Here is a 19,790-nt window from a genome sequence, read left to right as displayed (position 1 = left end):
GCACTTTTTTATAATCCCCATGCCCGGTGGCCTCACAACCAGCCTGGAAGGTAGCTGTCATCTCACCCAATCTGCAGAGGAGAGAACGGGGTCTCGGGAGGAGATCCCCCGTGTGAGTAAGAAAGACAGACGGCAGCCACATTCCGCCAGGCCTCGTAGGACTTAGTAAAGGAAATGTGAGTAGTTCTGAGTTGAACGGAAAGCCTTGGAAAGTTTAAGCAGGAGAGTGTTGCAGTCTGGTCCACATTGTCAGAAGATCTTTTGGTGGGGGTAGAAAGAGCAGAAGGGGAAACAGGGAGACCACTCAGGAGGTGACTATGGAAGTCCAGGCAAGCAGAGACGTGGTGCTTGTAGAGAGGAGAAGACGTGGGTGGGTTGGAGATGGAGGTCGCGCACCAGCTTTAAGGTGGGCTAGACATGGACGCTAATGGAAAGGGGAGAAGCAAGGATGGCCCCCAACTCCCTGGTGGGTTGGTGGGTGGCTGGTGATGTGATGGGGCATCTACAGAGGAACAGGTTTCTGAGGTGGGGGGGCAGGGAATGGGGAGATCCATTTGCATTTATTTTCAGAAGAAGGATACGTTTCCCCAAACACTCAGTCCTCTGATGGCAAAGAGCTGGTCGTATCCACTTGCTCCCGGGTGTAGAATAAATGCTTTCAGCGAGCAGGGTGTGCTCAGGCCCATCCCCAGCAGCCTGTGTGTAAAGAACGCCGGCCCTGGCCAGGCGCTGGGCTCCTTCAGCCTCCAGGGAGCCAGGGAGCCATTCATGACCCCTTCTCAGAACTTTGGGTCTGGTACAAGAAACAAACAAAAAACCCCAATGTCCTACCTTCTAATGTTTCGGGTTTTCAGTAACGTTTTCTTTTGCCAATCTCCATGGGATCTTAATTCAGCTAACGTTTGAAAGTGATTCTTTTTTTTTTTAATGTTGTGCTCAGGCCTTAAATAACCTTTAGCCTGTGGTGGCTTCCAAATAAATGAAACCCAGTAAAATTACAATAACATCAACAACAATAACAAGCTTTTGTAGACTTCCATTTAATTAAAAGACCTCGTTGTTTTATTTCAGCCTCAAGAAAATCTCTGAGGTGAGATACACGGTGTGTTTAGCTCTGAGAGGCTAAGGAATGTGGTACCCAAGAGCACGCAAAATTGTAAGAATAGTAGTAGTATTAAATTAAAAGAGGGAAGGCACCCTGAACAGGGCCTGGCGCATGAACCTTAACTGTTGTTTTTATGATTCGTTTCTATACAGAGAGACCGAGGCAGAGTGAGTCTGTGATGTACTTAGTAGCGGAATCCGCTCCCCGGCGCGTATGCTCTGCAATATTCCTGGATCCCACTCTCAAAAGGAGTCTATGTTCCAAAAGCGATGTTCAGGTGCATGGGAAGGCCCCTACGAAGTGCTCCTTTTTGGTTGGCCGGCCATGGCCACACCTCTCCCTTGCAGATCTGCTTTCCCCTGAGATCTGGGAGCAGGCCACCCAGGAGCCTGTCCTCTCCCCACCACCTTCTGCCCCAGGGGCCCGCCCCTTTGCCCATCATCTTTCCTCCTCCCCATTCTGGGAAGTAGAGCACAAGCCCCGCCTCCACCTGATTCCTCCTCCTCCCCCAAGTTCCACCCTCCCTGGCACCTTCTGCGAAGGGCTTCTGCAGCCGGGCCACCGTGGGCACCATAGCAAGGCACGTGACCTCATCGGCCCCAGGTGACTCCTCACATGTAAGTCTTGGCTCCCCTGTTGGGTAGATGGAGACAGAGGGAGGCCTTGTCTCATACCTCCTGACTCTCCTTGCCCTGTGTTCCCGGCCCCGGGCCAAGCCCAGGGCAGGTGCCGTGACATTATACAGCTGACTTCTAAAACACAATCACCATAGTGGTCCCGAAAACCCACCTTTGCAAATGGGTGCTGTGCTCGTCCAAGCCGTCCCCTTGGGAAGCTCACCTCTTATTCCAGAGGTGGTGCCATGGCTCAGAACAACCCAGGCCCCTGAACACCCCTCCACCCCACCCCCCAACACATTCTTAGCCTTGAGGCTGGCACTGACCACCAGGAGCCAGACTTCCCTTAGAAATACAGCTGGGGGAGCGGGGCAGGAGGCGGGTGTTGAGAATAAGGGGCAATTAGACAATAATGTGCCCGGTTTGCTTTCTGCCTGACAACCTGACAGTGAAAACACTCCAGTTAAGCGCTTCCAAACGTGTCTTAAGCAAGGGTCATGTCACTGAGATCGAGAGAAGAGGTCTGCGGTGGGGATCCCGCAGAAACAAGGGTTCACTTTGGGCTGAGTCAGTTCGGGGAGGGTGGCTACACTTTGTCCACAAAGAGGAATGAACAAGAGGGACGCCTGGGTGGCTTAGTCGGTTGAGCGTCCGACTTTCGCTTAGGTCATGATCTCGCGGTTCGTGGGTTCGAGCCCCGCGTCGGGCTCTGTGCCGACTGCCAGCTCAGAGCCTGGAGCCTGTTTCACTCTGTGACTCCCTCTCTCTCTGACCCTCCCCTGCTCACGCTGTCTCTCTCTCTCTCTCCTAGAAAAAAAAAAAAAATTAAAAAAAAAAAGAAATGAACAAGTGAGTGAGCCTTTGGGTAAAACCTCATTATATCCTGGCCGGAGTGTGTGCGTCATTTGTGTGTGTTTGTGTACGTGTGTGCCTTGAAAGGGGGCCCTGCAGAACCAGCCAACCCCAAAAAGACCCTCCTGCTTCGAAGCAGACATAACGCTCGTTCCTGTGCCTCTCGCCGTCCCTCTCGGGGCCCCCAAATTTCTTTCAGCCCAGTGACTCCCTCCACTGACCTGAATTTAATTATTTTATTCTTCATAAAGGGAACGCCTCCCCCCCTTTGCCCCAATTCCCACCCCACCCCCCAAAATCACTGACCTCTCCTCATTAAGTGTTCTAACAACACAGTTTTGTGTGGGAAGAGACGTGGGCTCTGTTCACAGGCCCGGGCCGTCTGCAGGCCCCACTGTTCATGTCTGTTAAAATGATGAACATTTGACAAGGCAAGGGCGGGTGGAGGTGGGGACAGTGTTTTCCCTGGATCCCCAATATTTGGGTTTTGTCCAGTAAAATATTTTCCTGGGCATCAGAGGAAGAGGAAGTGGACAATCTGTGTTTCTTCGCAGACAGATGTTAGCCGAGGAGGCCTGTGCACCCTGCCCCCAGCACCCTCCTTTCCCGTCCTTACCCCCGCGGGGTGGGAGCCAAGAGACTTCTGGGGTGCACATCACAGAACGAGGAGGCAGGTTTAGAAACCCAGAGCAGCCGCAGCTCCTGAGTGATTGTTATGAATCCTGAGGCACCACCGAAATCTGTCTACCGAGGCCACCGCCCCACCAGAGTCTCTTCGTGGCCACTTGCGTGGGGGGACCCACGGCTGTAAACTGAAATCACCAGATTGGACAGAATTCCCGGCAAAGCCCCAGGGCCCATGGCAGCTGCCAAGAAGCAGTGGAGAGGCTGGACGGGGGCCTTTCTGGGGTTTTGCAAAGCGGAGAGGTGGGGATCAAGGGCGGGAAAGGCATCTGGCCCCCCTGCTAGAGGCCCCAGGGAGCCTGGTGCTGCCATTCACCAGCTCTGTTCCTTGGCACGTCCCTGTGGCTCTGATCTTGGCTTCCTCATCGGGGACACGGGGTTAACGATACCTGCCTACAGAGCGAGCGGCTCTGGAGCCGGGCATTTCCGGCATTTCCAGCTCTGCTGTTCGGTTGCTGTGTGACTTTGGGCAAGTTACTTCACCTCTGTGTGCCTGGTTTTCCTTGTCATAGCTTCCTGTGGTTGCTATAACAAGTGGCCACACATTTGGTGGCTTAACACAACAGAAATGTCGTCTCTCACAGTTCTGTAGCTCACGAATCCCGTGCCAGCTGGGCCACGCCCCCTCTGGAAGCTCTGGGAGACATTTTTTCCCTGCTTCTTCCAGCTTCGAGAGGCCGTTGACGTTCCTTGTGGCTGCCTCACTCCAGGCTCTGCCTCCGTCTTCACATCAGCTTCTCTTCTGTCTCTCTTCTGAGTGTCTTATGAAGACACTTGTCATTGGATTAGGGCCCAGGGCGATCTCCTCTTGAGATCCTTAATTTAACCTGCAGAGACTCTTTCCAAATAAGGTCACGTTCACAGGTTCTGGGGACAAAGACATGAACCTGTTATTTTGGGAGCAGGACACAATTCAACCCACTATGAATGACTAAAGTCCTTCGGCCAGTGCCCAGCACACAGCAAACCCTCACCGTTTGCTCTTCTCGTGATCCTCACTGATCGGCCGTTGACTTCGGGGAGCACCATGTCGCACCCCCCAAGGGGCGCCCTCCCCATTCTGGTGGATGCAAATGGGCCGCTGTAGTTACACGTGAGCTCGCACTCACGCCTCCCCCCGGTGGTGCCTCCTCACCTCTCGAGTGGACCGTGGCAGTGCCACTGGCTGCCCTCCAGGCTGCACCTCCTGCCCCCTCGCCCCCTGCCACTTCCCGCACATGCCCCCCAAGTGTCTCCTCTCCTCATGGCTACTTTTCCAAACCATGGGTCAGACCCTGCCCATCACCTGCCCCCAGCCCTCCACTCGTCTCCCCTTCTCACTCAGAGCAGCGGCCAAAGCCCTCATGGCAGCAACCCACAAGACCCCACACGATCACCTGCCCTCTGCCCCCTGGCTCTGGTTCAGCCCGGACACACACACATGCACACATGCACTGGCCTTTGCACAAGGCTGCTTGCTCAGCCTAGAACACTCTTTCCCAGCAGTCTGTGCTTTTCTCCCTTGGTTCATTCAGGTTCTGCTTAAAAGATGCTCCCTTGAAGGGTCTTTGCTGACCCCCATAGGGTCGTCATTAAACTAGCTCCCCATCCATCTCCTGTTTTTTCTTCAAAGAGCATGGTGTGCTTGGCACTGTATGTTTACTTGTCGTTGCATGGTCTGCTCTCCCTGTCACACTCCACCCCATGAGAGGAGGGAGTATGATCCCTGCTGAACCCCCAGCATGGGCGGATGTGAGGCGTGGGCGGGGTAAACATTTCCTGGATGAGGGGAGTATTACAGGCCAGGCTTTGGCCTGGTGTGCGTGACCTGGTATCTCCCAACGACTAGAGACGATGGTGGTGTTCCATCCTCACTTGCTGGAGGTACAGAGAGAGTAAATAGATGTCCCCTGTCCCCATGGGAGGTGATAGTGGCCGGATCCAAGCTAACTAGTCTTACTCAATAGCTGAGCAACTTTCGGAATAACCATCTGCTGCAGGGCAGACGTGAGAAGCAGGTGAAAGACCTTTGGAAATGAAAATGTGCTACATGGAGGAACCAGAATGACAGGCAGTAGCTGAGCCTTAGAGGAGCAGATTACTCCACGGTGCTTTGGGTCGGCTTCTTGTTTAATGTTTTTTTAATTTTGAGAACCATTATTTGCTGCCTCCCTGAATGATACAATATGAAGTGGTAAGAAAGGTGTCTACGAAGTCCGCTACTATCCTATTTGGGTGGCCTAGAATGTTCCAGAAATGGGGCATGCATGCATGAAGGTGTTCTTTATTCCAAAACAGATCTGTCCATTTTTCTGAACATAGCATATTGATTAGAATCAAACATTTTGGTGTGGGGCCGTGCAAAGAGCATATTTCCAAGTCTACCGCTAAAATACCCCGGGGCCTTACATAATAATAGCAGCTCCCCACCCCCGCCCAGGTGCTAGGCACATTCCATGCTTTATACTTATTGACTTGTTTCATTCCCCAAACCACTCTTGGGAGTAAGCACTCTTAATAACCCCAGTTAGTCCTCGTCACAGAGACACAGAGATGTTAAATAACGTGGCCAAAGTCCCCCAGCTAAGAAATGGGGGAACCAGGATATGAACTCAGGCTGTCTGTCTCCTGAGGGTGAGCTTTAACCAACGGTCTTTCGTGACTCAGCTTCATCCGTAAATTGTGGGGACTGTATCCAACCATGTTTCCTGCCTGAAAAGTCTATACTTTTGAGGTGGAGAAGCTGGTAGTAGTTTTGAGTCACTGGTGTGAGCAGAGGATGTAGGTGAGAAAGGCTAAAGCAGGGCTGATCACAAGAAAAGGTCCGAGATGCGGGCTCCCGTCTGTCAGGCCCTGGCTTGCCTCTTGCTGTCCTGTCATCCGCTACTTTTCTTGCCTTGACGGTTTGCAGACATAACGCACAGGTGCCTATCTCCCCCCAGACGTCTTTCCCCTGGGTGTGGGAAAAGGAAAGCGAAACCCTTATGGGTGCCTGGTGTTAACTTCAAAGCAGCCTCACATCTCTTTTCTTGTTTAATTCACACAGAAATCCTGTGTGGACAGGCAGGGAGAGTCCCATGTTACAGATGAGGAAACAGACAGAGACAGGTTGAGAAAGCAGATCTCAAGGTCACAGTTCCCTCCTCCTGCCCTCCCATGAGTATTTCCTGGGTCCTTCCTCGGGGGTTTTTCCTACCTTACTGTAATAATCTTCGCAAGTACCTTTGATTCCTCCCAGCCGCCTCCCACACTGTGGCCACCACTGGATTAGTAATACACACCCATCATGAAGATAGCTATCCTTTATTGAGTGCTTCTGGTGTGTCAGGATCTATGCCGGCCACTGTCACATTTAGTTTGCTTCTACTCCCCACAGTACTCCTTTGAGATGATGCCCATTTTATAGATGAGGTGCCTGAGGCCACATAGCCCCAAACTGACACTTGCATACAGTCACACAGCTAGGAAGTGGTAAACCCAGCATCCGTGTGTGTTAACCCTGGTTGTCTGATGTCCCTTCCCTGGCTGAAGCCTTGGGGGACTCCTGGTCATGACTGGATGAGACAGTGTCCAGTCTCCTTGGCATGGTGTGGAGGGCCCCCCCGTACCCTGGCCTCTGCCGCTCTAGCCCACCAGCTTCACTGGGCCACTCTCAGCCGCCTGCGGCTCTCTGCTCAGGCCATGCCCTTCCTCTGGCCCTCACCCCTCTGCTCCCCTCCCTGGAATTCACACTCCCTCCTGCTCCTGACTGGTGATTTCCCACCCATTCTTTAGAGAGCAGGCCAAAGCCACCTTCTTCAGGCAGCCTCCTGCATATGGACCCGCCATTTCTGCTCCCTTCTCCCCACCCAAGCGTCACTGTGTCCCAGGGCACCCCGTACCTCTCTCTATTCTATACCTCTCTCCCCACCCAAGCTCACAGGGCCCAGGGTGTCACTGGCATCTAATGCGGCCTGTGGATCTGAGAGACATAGGGCAGCAGGGAGCAGTATGGATTACGGAAAGAGTGGTGAATACATGCCCCGCCAAAAGGCATTCTGAGTCCTCACTACTGGTGGTGGTCTTATTTTTATTTATTTTGGGGGGAGGGGCAGGGCCAGAGAGAGAGAGCCCCAAACAGGCTCCGTGCTGTCAGCACAAGCCCGATGCAGGGCTTGAACCTGTGAACCGTGAAATCATGACCTGAGCTCAAGTCAGACACTTAATCAGCTGAACCACCCAGACACCCCGATAGCCTCATTGTCTTTAAAAACACCACACCAACCAGCCCAACCAAACACCTTTGTGGGTGTTTGGACCTGAGCCACTACTATGAAACTCCAAGGAGCCCCTCAGGATTTTCTACGTTGTCTGGGCTTAAATGAGGGAGTCAGGAGGGAGGGAGGAAGGATTTACTTTCCTAGACCTGGCAGTTTGGTATATTGTATAACTGGTATATTATACCATTACTTATATTATATCAGGCTGCCATAACAAAGTACTGTAGATGGGGTGGCTTAAACGACAGGTATTTATTTTCTCACAGTTCTGGAGGCTGGAGGTCCAAGATCAAGGTTCTAGCCCATTCTGTTTCTGGTGAGGGCTCCCTTCCTCACTTGCAGATGGCCACTTCTTGCTGTGTCCTCACATGGCCGTTCTTCAGTGCATAACACAGAGACAGCAAGCGCTCAGGTGTCCCTTCTTACAAGGACGCTAATTCTGAGGGATCAGGGCCCCATTGTTAGGACCTCATTTAACCTCCTGTAGAGGTTTCCAAACACATTTCCAAACACAGTCACACTGGGGAGTTAGGACTCCAACATGTAGATTTGGGGGAGAGGGGCATGAACGTTCCGTAACACATGGCATTCCAGATCACTTGATCCACGAGTGTTTCCCGGGTCCTTACTATGGAGATTCTGGAAACACTGAAGGCAAGCAGGAGAGTCCAGTGGTCAAAAGCATGGGCTTTCGTATCAGAATTTCACCTTTGAAACCTAACTCTGGCCCTTATTCTCCAAGGGACCTCAGCCCACAGAGCCTCCAACTCCTCACTGTAAAATGGGCTCGACCCCAACCACTCAGCGCTGGAGGACTGAGGGAGATTAGCGCACATGCACGACGCCTGACAGCACGATGCCTGTGTGCGCTCGGGGAACGCTCTCTGAGCACACCCTCTGTTCTGGCTGCCCTGCCGGGTGCTGGGAATCTGGTTGGTGATTCAGATGAGCCGATCCCTGGTTCTCACGCTTACTGGAAGAGCCAGATAATAAGTGAATATGTGGTCAGATAACCAACAGGTCAGTCATTTAAGAACGGGACATGGGCCGGGAGGAAATCAACCAGGGGGTAAAATAAGGGCAGCTGGGGAAGAAAGCCCTCCGTGGGGAGGCGACTTTGTCAAGAAGCTTGACAGCCACACAGAGACTCAGGTCGGAGTATTCTAGGTGGGGGAAGAGGGAGCACGCGGCCTGCGGGTGGACACACTCAGTGCGTGCACGAGCTGTGACTGTTGTGTTTATGCTTGCTCTTGGCCCCACCTTCAGGGTCCACCTCACTTGTGGGGACACAAGACTGCTGCCCAGCCCTGCAGGGTATAACGCCCCCTGAACTGGGCCCTCGAAGGCCGCTCAGCGAAGGCTGAAGTGGTCAGGAAGGCCTGTTGGTGCGGGGGGGAGGGTATGCGGGGAGGGAAGCTATCATTCCAGAGCAGGGAGATTTTGGCTGAAGAGCCTGGTATCTGAGAGGGACCCTTGAAGACTGCCCCGGCCAGAGCCGGGTCTAAGAGAAATGCTCAGGACGCCATTCGGATGACCTCAGCGTGGGCCGACAAGGGCAGCATGGGCCTCCTTGTCACGGCGGGCTGGCCAGGTTGTCAGTTCGAGAGAACGAGCTCCCCACTCAAGATGTAAGGCCCTGGGCGGAAATCCAGCTCTGTGAGTCACAACCAGATGCACATCTTGTCAGAGAAAACCATGGCCGCAGAGCAGAGCCCTGGTCATGGTTTCCTGGAAACTTCCTGAGTGTCGGGGGAGGGGCCCTGCGAGGACGTAGGTGCCAGCCACAGCCGAGAGTGGAGGATGTGCCGCGGGCAGGGCCCAGGCTGGAGGCCTGGGGCTGCACCTTTCAGGGCCCACGGCCGAGCCTTCCAGGGCATCCCCCCCGCTGGGGGAGGCAGAGCCTAAGCGAGGCCAGTGGACTAGCTGAGGCCTGTTTGGGGTCTCTGCCTCCCCTCCCACAGCCGGCCTTCTCATGCCCCTGTGTGGGTGCAGGAAGGGCACTTATACGTGGAAAAGGGTCCCTGAGTTCCCATCCCACCAGCGTGCCTTCAAACCCAAGGACTTCCACTCAGCTTCTCCAGCCCTCAGTTCTCTGGTCTACAAAGCAATGGGATAAGTTGGGAGCTCTCCAAGGTTCCGCCCAGCTGCAGGATTCGGGCACTTCCTTAGTTTTGCTCCGTATGCATCAAAGAAACTGAAGCCCAAGAGCAAGGGGTTTGCTCAGAGTCAACCCAGTTGAAGGGGGGCCGGGAGCTCCTGCTCTGGCCAGATCTGCACCCCTGCACCCTTTCTCCAGCGCCCTGCCTTCTCTCCCCAGGCTTCTCACCCTGGATGCCCCTTTCCCTCTGTTCTTTCTGCCTGCGCTTTCCGCCTGCCAGACAGAGGTTTTCAGCTACTCCAAGAAAGATGTCCGCACCTGAGAGTGGTAGGTCTCAAATCAGAACCAAAATGGAAACTCCCAGGGCCATCGGCCACCTGTGTGTTCTCACCAGTATGAAGCAGGCAATGCCTTGTCTGGCCACCTCCTGTCTGAATCCTACACATCCTTCAATCCAGCTTAAATAACACCTCTGCCAGGAAGCCCTTCCAGATCACTCCAGCCAAAGCTTTCGCCTTCCCAAGCCTTCCCCGTGCATGCCACTTTATAAACCTGCCATTGGCATTTTCACTTACTTCTGTTGTGATTATTTGTGCATACATCATAGCTCTTCTGTGCGATTTCAAACTCACTGAAATCAGTAACCAAATCGCCTACCACCAGCCTCCCTTGGACATCTGGTGCAGTGTTTGTATTCTGAGTGTTGGATAGATAATTGTGGGATAAATGGAGTTCTCTTTCTTCATTGCAGAAGGGTTCTTTCCTTTCAGAATGAATGGCTGGGCGTGTAAGAGCATCTGTTCTAGAGCTACATTGGGTTGAATCTCGGCTCCACCATCTGCACACTGTGAGACCTTGAGAAGTTACTTAACACTTTTGTACCTCAGTTTCCTCACTTGTAAAAGGAGGCTGACTGGAATCACCCCACCAACCAGGATGGCTGTTGCAGGTACAGTGCCCGGCATAAACTGGAGTCGGTAAATGAAGTTGCTAAGTTTCAGTGACCCTCTATGCAAATTTTTATTTTGATGTTTTGGAATATATATTACACTGCCTTGCAGAGTTCGAGTTTGGATTTAGATAAGGTGCCAAATCCTTTTTAATCCTTGCAGGCACTGAACCTGCATCAGGTATTTGGTGCCTATTATAGAACCTTCCCAGGTTCCTGGAGTAGGAGCGGGGAGGGAGAGATGGGGTCCCGAAGCTGGTGTAACTGCTTGCCAGCCAGCCTGGACTAGCAGCTACATTAAGCGCTTTTATTCAATTCATGTGACTCCACAAATTTGGAATGTGTTTGGGGGAGTTTTTCCAGCTATGAGTCAGTACATTTATGCTCTCTCACACACACATAAAAAAAATGTTTTTTAAAGAAAAAGAGTTTAGCGAGAATCATTTATGAGTACAAAGTGGAAATCTGTGGAAATTTTATTTTGACCCTGAAGGCAAGTAATACTTAAGAATTTAATAAAGGGCTCGAAACAGGATACAGTGGAGAAAAAAACAACAACAGCTAGCTGCCTTTTTCTCCTTTCTGTATTCTCAGCCACTGTGTTGCACACGGAAGGTCTAATTTGCATGGATTTATTAAGCACCTCCTGGATGCCCAGATTTGTACTAAATATGGTGGCGAAAGAAGGGACACAGAACCAGCATTTATTAAGCACATATTATGTGCCAGATAATCATGAAGGGAGGGGAAGAAACATGTCTTCAGTTCAAGAGGCAGTGCGGGAGAACATTTGTATTCAGGCACATGGGTTTGAACCCAGACACCCTACGTTTTAATACTATCCAATCCCTATCATACCCATTGTATGGATGACAAAACTAAGGCTCAGAGAAGGTAAAACATTTGTCTGTGGACACAGGACTCTTAAATGTTAGAAACCATATCCTAAACTGACACACTCGTTCTTGGAGATTGTCTGCATATCATAGCCAGGTACAGCCTTCCTGCAGACCAGTCTCTTCAACCACCTTCTGCCACTTGCTTTTAAGTTCTGCCTGTTAGGGATTATCAAGAACCTGCATCTCATTCAGACTGATCCTCTTTGCTATTGTTGTTTATTTTAAATAAAGAAACCACCGCCCACCCAGAGGGCTTATGTTTCTAGCTCCCTTGCCTCTCTTTTGCAAGGGCTCATTTTCATAGAATCCCCATCTCCAGGGAGCTGTGTTTTTCCCTCTGAAACATGAGCTGTAATCAAAGGTGTATTCATCCCCAAACATCTGCCAACAGCCACCGGAGCCAGGGTTCCCAAAGCCTCGAGGCTCAGGCCAGGTGCCCAGGGACAATTTTACCCTATGCAAATCAGATTGCACTGTGGTTGTCCTTCGCAACGGCAATGGCTCTCAGATTGCTGGAGGATGTGAAGGGCCCCTCCTCCCCCGGCGGAAACAGGATTCCACTGTCCATGAAGCGGCTACTTTTGAGGGCCACCATGTGTGGGGTACTGCAGGCACAGAGAATCCCATCACTCACAGGTATAAGGACCCGACTTCTCAAAACGCCTGCAGGTCTCTGAAAGGTCTGGTCCTTGCTCTTTCTCTAGCCTGCTTGGATATGGCCACTCCAGCCAGCTGCCAGGATCTGTATCCAGCAGGGCACCCCACACACCCTTCTCCAGCTTTTTCGCCTTCCTTCCCCTTTGGCTTTCAGATCTGCCGCCATCTGCTGTACTCCCATGCGCCCCTCCTGGTGCCCTTTCTGCCATTGCCGTGTGCTTCGTTGGCACAAGAATGTGTTTGAAGTCTTCATCTCCAGCATTGCCGTAAGGGCTCACCTTACCTCTCCAGCCCTGGTCCATAGCGCCCTGTGAAGTGTTGTTGGAAGAATGAAGACAGTAGTAAACAAAACAGACCCTGCCCGGGGCTGGGCACATCTTCCTAGAGCGTCCATTGTGCTTAACAGTTTTGAAGAAGAAATATTTGGAAACAAATACAGATCAATTTTAGAGTAGAAGTCAGTGTTCTCTTTCAAGACATCAAGCTGCACCCACACACCAGGTGATGGACTCAGCATTCTCTGTACTCTTGGGGGTCTTAGTAGAAGAAAAGGTTGGGATTGGAGGAGAGATGCCCAGTTTACCAGCAACTCCGGCCATGGAGCCAAAGTTTGAGAGGGTGTGGGGGAAAATGAAAAGACTGTCCAGTCAGGCCAGAGTTCAAAACCGTAGTGCTGGACTTTCAGCTCTTGTGACTTGGGGCAGTGTATTTGATCGCTCTGAGATTCAGGTTTCCATCTTTAAAATGGGTACATGAATGCGTGCTCCTCAGAGTTGCCATGGGAGAGAGATACGGCACCGGCAGGACTCAGCTCAGTACCTGGCACACAACAAGAGCTCAGGAAGTGGTGGCCGTTGCGTTAGCCCCTCGCTAGTTAGTGATGCTCTTTCTGAATTAAAAGCTGTTGTTGGTGATCAAGGTGAAACATTTTCTGGAGAAAAGACAGGCAACTCTACACTTCCAGCTTGCAGAATGATGGCTGCTCAGAGTGGCTTGTAGATTCCTACCTTCTTTGGGCTTGACCTTCGTCTCGTGTCCAGCCTGGCGTGGCCCCATCCGGAGCCCGTCATCCCTCCCCTGGATTCCATGGGTTCCTCACCCTCTCCTCAATATGAGGCCATCACTGCAGGACATAATGACCTTTTTACCAGACTGGAGTTTCTTACTCCTCTGCTAAATGTTTGCTGAATGAAGAAATGGAATGGAATAAACTGTGCTAGTGGGGGTGAGCGTGGGGACGGTGGGGGGTTTCCCCTACAAACTGTTCAAATAGCTTTCCCCCTTTTCCTCCTTCAAGTGTCTAGCAATCAAGTAGGCTTAAAGGAGGCCATCAGGGAAAGAGCAGGGGAGCTCTAGGGAAAATCCCCTGGGCAGATGTCTCCTTATTGGGATTTTGCTCTGTAGGACCGACACTTTCTGGTGAAAGGAGTCCTGAGCCAGGAAGACTGGAAATACATGCATTTAGAGCCTGAAGAACACCTAAAAGCCCTTTAATTANGACCGACACTTTCTGGTGAAAGGAGTCCTGAGCCAGGAAGACTGGAAATACATGCACATTTAGAGCCTGAAGAACACCTAAAAGCCCTTTAATTCATCTGTAATGCTCACAACGAGCTCCCGTTTTCCATATGCGGGAACGGTGTTCGGCACCAAGGTGTCTGCTCCCCTGTGCGGCCCAAGGAGGAGGTTTGGATAGAGCCCCACCTGGCTGGGGAGGAAACCAGGGTCCCCGGGAGAGGAGTCCTCGGCGTGAAGGCACAGAACAAGTGTGTGAGACTCAGACTCAGAAGTCCTGTCTCCCGGACCAGTGCTCTCCCCCATGCTGGTTAGGATCAGTCAGGAGTCTCGTGGGCTGGGTCTGACGATAAACAGGGAAAACAGGACTGAGTCACGGAGACCTCTCCCAGCTCTGGCAATAATTCGCTGTGCAACCCCATGCAACTTGCTCTGCTTCTCTCTGCTCCAGAGGCACCCAGCCAGCTGAGGAGAATACTAAAATACCATCAATAAAAACAGTAGCTAACATATCTGCTGACAAGATTCTAAGCATTTTAGATGTTGCCTCCCTCAATCCTATAGGGGAAGCTGGGGCTAATTAGGGGAAGGGGAGGAGACAGGGCATTGAACGAAAGGGACAAAGTGTAGCTGTGTGGCTGCCCAGAGCATGGCAGATGGGTTCAAGAAGCTTGGCAGTCAGGAAGCCCAGAACACAGTGGGGGAAGGCGAGGCCGGGAGAGATGAGCGGGGCTGGACCTTGGAAGCCCTGGGGTAAGGAGTGTGGTCTTTATCCTGAGACAGATGAGGCATCCGGCTTCTCCCCTCACCCCATACTGCTTCTGTCACATTGTCTTTTCTCAAACTCAGTCCATGATTTATTGATTTTTTAAAAATGTTTATTTTTTATTTTGGCAGGGGTGGGGGCAGGCAGGCAGAGAGAGAGGGAGAGAAAGAACCCCAAGCAGGCTCCGTGATGTCCATACAGAGCCTGACACAGGGCTCCATCTCACAAATTGTGAGATCATGACCTGAGCCAAAATCAAGAGTTGGACGCTCAACCGTCAGTCTATTCTTTATCTTCCTCCTTTTTTATACTGTGAGTTTCCTAAAGGTAGAGACTGGGTCTTATTTATTTAGGTCTATCTGGTGCTCAGCACAGAATCGGTATACATGGGTACTTTAAGGGGCACTTGGGTGCCTCAGTGAAGAATCCGACTTCAGCTCAGGTCATGATCTTGCGGTTCCTGAGTTTAAGCTCTGAGTTGGGCTCTGTGCTGACAGCTCAGAGCCTGGAGCCTGCTTCAGATTCTGTGTCTCCCTCTCTCTCTCTGCCCCATCCCCTCTCACACTCTGCCTTTGTCTCTGAAAACATGAATAAATGTTAAAAAACTTTCTTAAAGACTTAAGCGTTTAATATAGTCAGTATTTAGTATTGACATGTTCAGTATTCAGTAACTATGTGCAGTATGTATTATATATAGATATTAGCACTTAATAATGCAACTTACATTCAACTGAATGATTGTAATGATAACTGAAAAAATTCAAAACTTGTCGCGCCCTGGGGGACAGCAGAGTGCTCACTATCCATGCAACTCTGTCATAAAAGAGTATTAAAACGAGCACAGTGCAAAGGGCATGCTAATTTTTGAATTAAAAAAGAAATACATCAGTAACTTAAGGTGCGAGTCACTATGGAGGCTGTATTTTAAGGGGTGCCTGGGTGGCTCAGATGGTTGGGCCTCCAACTTCAGCTCAGGTCATGATCTTATGGTTCTTAAGTTTGAGCCCCGTGTTGGGCTCTGCACTGATAGCACAGAGCCTGGAGCTGCTTCAGATTCTGTGTCTCCCTCTCTCTGCCCTTCCTCCCTTGCACGCCCTCTGTCTCTCTCTCTCTCTCAAAAATAAATAAACATTTTAAAAAATTATCTTTTAAAGGAAGAGGGGGACTTGATGGGAGGGGCTAGAGAAAGGTTGAGGCTGGGCAGGCAGAAGGGGACATCGCCTTTCCCAGAAGTTTCAGGTGGGAGGGCAGCAGAGACGGATGGTCTAGCCTATGGCCTCTGCATGCAGATCCATGAGGACCGAGCCCCAGGAGCTTCCAGACAGCACGTGGGCATGCTGAGCCGAGCAGAGGAGCATGGAGGGAGGAGGGCGTCTGGACGGCTGTGCTCGGGGGCTTTGCATCCAGCTGCCATCACTTGGGGCACAGCATTCACAGGCTGGAACGTTTGCCTGAGCCGCTGCCACCTCCGGATTTGATTGACATCCTCCCCCTGAATACCTGTGTGAGCTCATCTGCTGTATGGAAGCCAGTGCCGTGGAAGGAACAATACGTAGTGTGATACGTGACTAACTGATAAGCCCAGAAGGCCAGCTGGCCAGTTTCCATGGAGAAAGGTCACAGTCACACACCCTGCGTGGGTTGTGGACCATTTTCCTCTTGGCCCATGAGTCTATTCGGCAGACCCATTCTGTGAGCCGAGTGTAGAGCAAGACCACGTGGAGTTGAGCGAAACTTAAGTGAGAGCGTCATGAGCCCATGACGGATGTGATCTCTTTCCCCATCAGGAGCGGCTGAGCTGTCAGAGGACCTCAACCCCAGCCCGCCCACAAGCTGTGTGACCTCAGGAAAATCACTTAGCCTCTCTGTGCCTCATTTTCTTCAACTGCAAAATGGCACTGGTGACACTCTCCAAGTTCTTTTAAGCAATTAGTTAATGGGTGAAAAGCTCTTTCTTAACTAAAATGGGCTTCCCTCCCACAAGTCAGTGCCTGGACCACTAAGGTTAGCTGGTCTCCCGGGACCTTCTTCCCCCGCGGGGTTAGTTCTACGAGCAGTGGGAGAGCCAGGCTCCCTGCAGTCCGAATAAATTACTCACTGGGATTAACACAGAAGCTTGAATTCTCCTGCAGGGGGAAGGCCCAGAACCTTTAACTGGAAAATTCTGTGGGCCTCCCGGAAAGTGAGGAGGAGGGGAAACCGTCTGCAGTGTGCAGCACCTCCCTCTCTGAATGCCCCCCAGGACACCCAGGCCCCTCCCTCTCTGGGGCCTGAGGTTCTCCCCTGCCCCTGGCCCACCGCCCTTCCCTCCGCCCTCCCACCCCTGCAGCCTCTCATTCTGCTTCCCCAAGATCACGCAGCGGAAAGGGACACCGGCTTGGGGTTCACACGAACACGGGCTTGGACCAGCTCTACCGCTTACTTACCAGCAGTGAGCAAGTTGTGGCTGCGCGAGCCTGTTTCCTCACCTGGAGAATGGGCTACGGCTTCCTTCCCTCCACGGTCATGGATGACTGTCACTATTCCTCCCAAGACTACGGAGGAGAACCTTGCAGGCTCTAGTGTGCCTGGAAGTCGCCGGAGAGGCTTGTGAGGAGGCAGGTTCTGACTCTGTAGGGCCGGGTGGGGCCTGAGTCGCTCTTCTTCCCACGAGCTCCCAGGTGATACGACTTCCCTTTTGAAGAAGAGAACGCAGAGCAGGTGCACACCTGGCCTGGTGCGTGGTAACGCGTCCACAGAAACTACTGCCATGAAGATCCCCCCTCCCTCAAGTCGAAAGGTTCTTTGCAAGCAGGCATCGGTGGATAGAGAAACCTCTGCTCACCGCTGAAGTCTTAGGGAAACAAGAGCGAAGCAGCTCTGCTCTGGAGGCAGGCTGGGTGAGGGGCGCGGCCTCGCGGCTCATCAGCACGCCGCTCCACGCGCACGCGTGCGCCGCAGGTGGGCCTCCGCGGCTGCAGAACCCTCTAGAGCTCAGGCCTCAACTTGCCATGCGGGGAACAGCCTCCGAGCGGGGCCTGCGCCTTACTCCGCCGGCTATGGCTCTCCTGAGGAATTTTCAAAGCACACAGGGTTCGCTTGGCAGGAGCCTCCCAGGATATAAATACGCAATTGGGGCTTTTGTTTTGAGGACTGCAGTATTTTTTTTGACTCGAGGCCTGTGCCCAGGGCTTTTCCCCCTCGCCTCCGTCAAAATGGAAACACCGCCGCCGGCCGAGGCTAGGAGCAGACCCCAGAGACCCCGGGAGCGCCTGCGTGAGATTCAGAGACACCTCCCCTCCCCACCCCATCCCATCCTGCGTTTGCCTTTCCTCTCCTGGAAGGCCTGCTTCTCAACAAGCTGCTGACTCACCCAGGGCGGGGGGCTTTTTGTTTGCCTCCTCTCAGCATCCCCACAAAGCCCAGGGGTTTTGAGGTTGGTTTCATGAGCAGCTTCGTCCTTACCGTTTCCTGTCCTTTCTGCACCCCGTCTCCATCCCGGCCCGCCCCCCGTCCTCCGTCCCGCCTGGAAAGAGAGCTGGACCCCCAGGTTCTCCGCCCGGCTTTTAACACCGAGTTTCTCCTCTTTGCAGGCCTCGACACCCTGGCTGCTCTCGGAGTCCAGGCGTACCAAGACCCCCAGGATGTAAGCAAGCCGGGACTGGTGAGTGACGGCGTGCAGGGTGGAGGCTGGGCCTCAGCTGGATTTCAGGAAGGGGAAGGGGATAAGCAGGGGGCACAGGGCCCCCAGTTCTGGAGCCTGTCCAGGGGGGCGGCTGACTCTTGCAGCTTCAAACTGTGGGCCTCCAGACGCACCTGGAAACGGCCCAGCGCAGAGGCACTAGGCGTGAGTCCCTTGCAACTTGCAGGGGTGCTACCAGTCCCTTCCTGGAAGTGAACCAAGTCCGTAGGTGGCTGGGCTTCCTTTCTCGGCTCAGATGCACCATCCAGAGGGCCCGGGCTTGGAGCTGTTTTCAGGGAGCCTTTGGCCAGGGTAGGGAGGTATTGCCAGAAGAGAGAGGAAATTCCCCTGGTCCACACCAGTTTGTAACCCATAGCCCTGAGGAGACCTGACCAGGAGACGTGAGAAAGCCACCTTTGCACATTTAAAAGGCTGTCATGAAGAAAAGTGGGCAGCTGTTGGCTCAACCTAAGGAAGAATGCCTAACAAAAGAGGTATGCAAAGGTGGCGTAGGTGCTCACTGGAAGTAGTGAGTTCCCTGTTACTGGCAGAATTCAAGTGCCGGTTGCAGAAGCATCAAAGGAGCGGTTTTGACTAGGGCAGTGTTTTCCGACTGCTCCATGAGGACTTAGAACCCCCAGGGCAGCAGGGCGAGGGGTAGGGGGCTTGGGGAGAGTGAGGGGGGCGTATGAGTGTGCACACTCTCTCAGCACTGCTGTTGGCTGTGGTTCTGCTGTCAAACCGGAAGTTGCCGGGTGAGATGATCCTCAGGTCTTCCTGTGACCTGTTGTCCACTGGCCTCTGTTGTACCTGAGCCACTGCCAGATGCACACACATATCACAGGTGTGACCCCAGCCTCATGCATGTGATGGGGTGGGCAGTTCTCCAGGCCCGGGGGGCGGGGGTGTGGGGGTTGAGTAGAGGCTCCGGGGAGCCCTGTCCTATGCCGGGGACCACCAAAAGATTAACCAGCTGGTCACATCATCCAGAGCTTCGATCCAGGCCACACAGACCAGAAAAAAAGGCCTGGGGGACACTGTGACAGGGCTCCCCCAGGCCCCCAGGCTGTGGGAGGACAGTGAGGGTGGCTTCCTAAAGGGGTTGGGGCACTTTGGCAAGACCCGTGCCCCAGACTGAAGCTAGCGTGAGCAGAAGGGCACCCAGACCGGGTGGGGAAATTGCACAGGACAGACAGCCGCTGTGAATGGGAAGGTCTGAGTAATGACCCCCAGGCTTCCTTTGTGCTTTGTGACTGGGCCTTCTTCCCCTGGGCCTGGGTCAGCTGCAGCTGTAAATATTTATCCAGGGCCCCTGAGGGCAGGGTGCCGAGGGAGGCCAGAGACGGGGTTGTTCTTTAAGAAACTGACAGCATGGATAAGAATTGAGTTTGACAGTCGCTGTGCATAGGCTGTCTGTTCAGATGAGTCCTGAGCGCTGTGGGGGAGAGGGGAGAGGTCGGGGGGTGGGGGGGATTGAAGACAAGCAATGGGAACGGAGGGCTGACAATGCTTTTGAGCCATGTCTCAATGCTTCCTTGGCAAATCTTCAAACAGGAGTGGGGCTTTGAGAACAGGGTTGTGTTCTTTGATTCACAGGAGCTGGCACATAGTAGGTGCTCAGTAAGTGATTGTCAAATGACTAAAAGGGAAAACGATGAGGAGGCACCCGGGGAGGCAATGTCTAGTTAAGAGGAGCAGGGCCGCTGGACTCAGTCTGCCCAGGTTCAAATCTCGCCTCCTCCACTAGCC

General features: G+C 52.8%; 1 protein-coding gene across 1 annotated transcript in view; it reads left to right on the top strand.

Moving 5' to 3' along the window:
- The first annotated feature begins 17,954 nt into the window (after positions 1-17,954).
- ZHX2 (zinc fingers and homeoboxes 2) overlaps positions 17,955-19,790 on the top strand; it is an 88,836-nt gene continuing 87,000 nt past the window's right edge. The window contains exon 1 of the mRNA XM_077764492.1: positions 17,955-18,023. The gene's annotated coding sequence lies outside the window, so the exon portion shown is untranslated. The remainder of the gene's footprint in view (positions 18,024-19,790) is intronic.

Source organism: Crocuta crocuta, unplaced genomic scaffold, assembly GCF_008692635.1.
Source record: "Crocuta crocuta isolate KB4526 unplaced genomic scaffold, BGI_CrCroc_1.0 scaffold260, whole genome shotgun sequence".
NCBI classification, from domain to species: Eukaryota; Metazoa; Chordata; class Mammalia; order Carnivora; family Hyaenidae; genus Crocuta; species Crocuta crocuta.
This window is presented reverse-complemented; position numbering and strand designations above follow the sequence as displayed.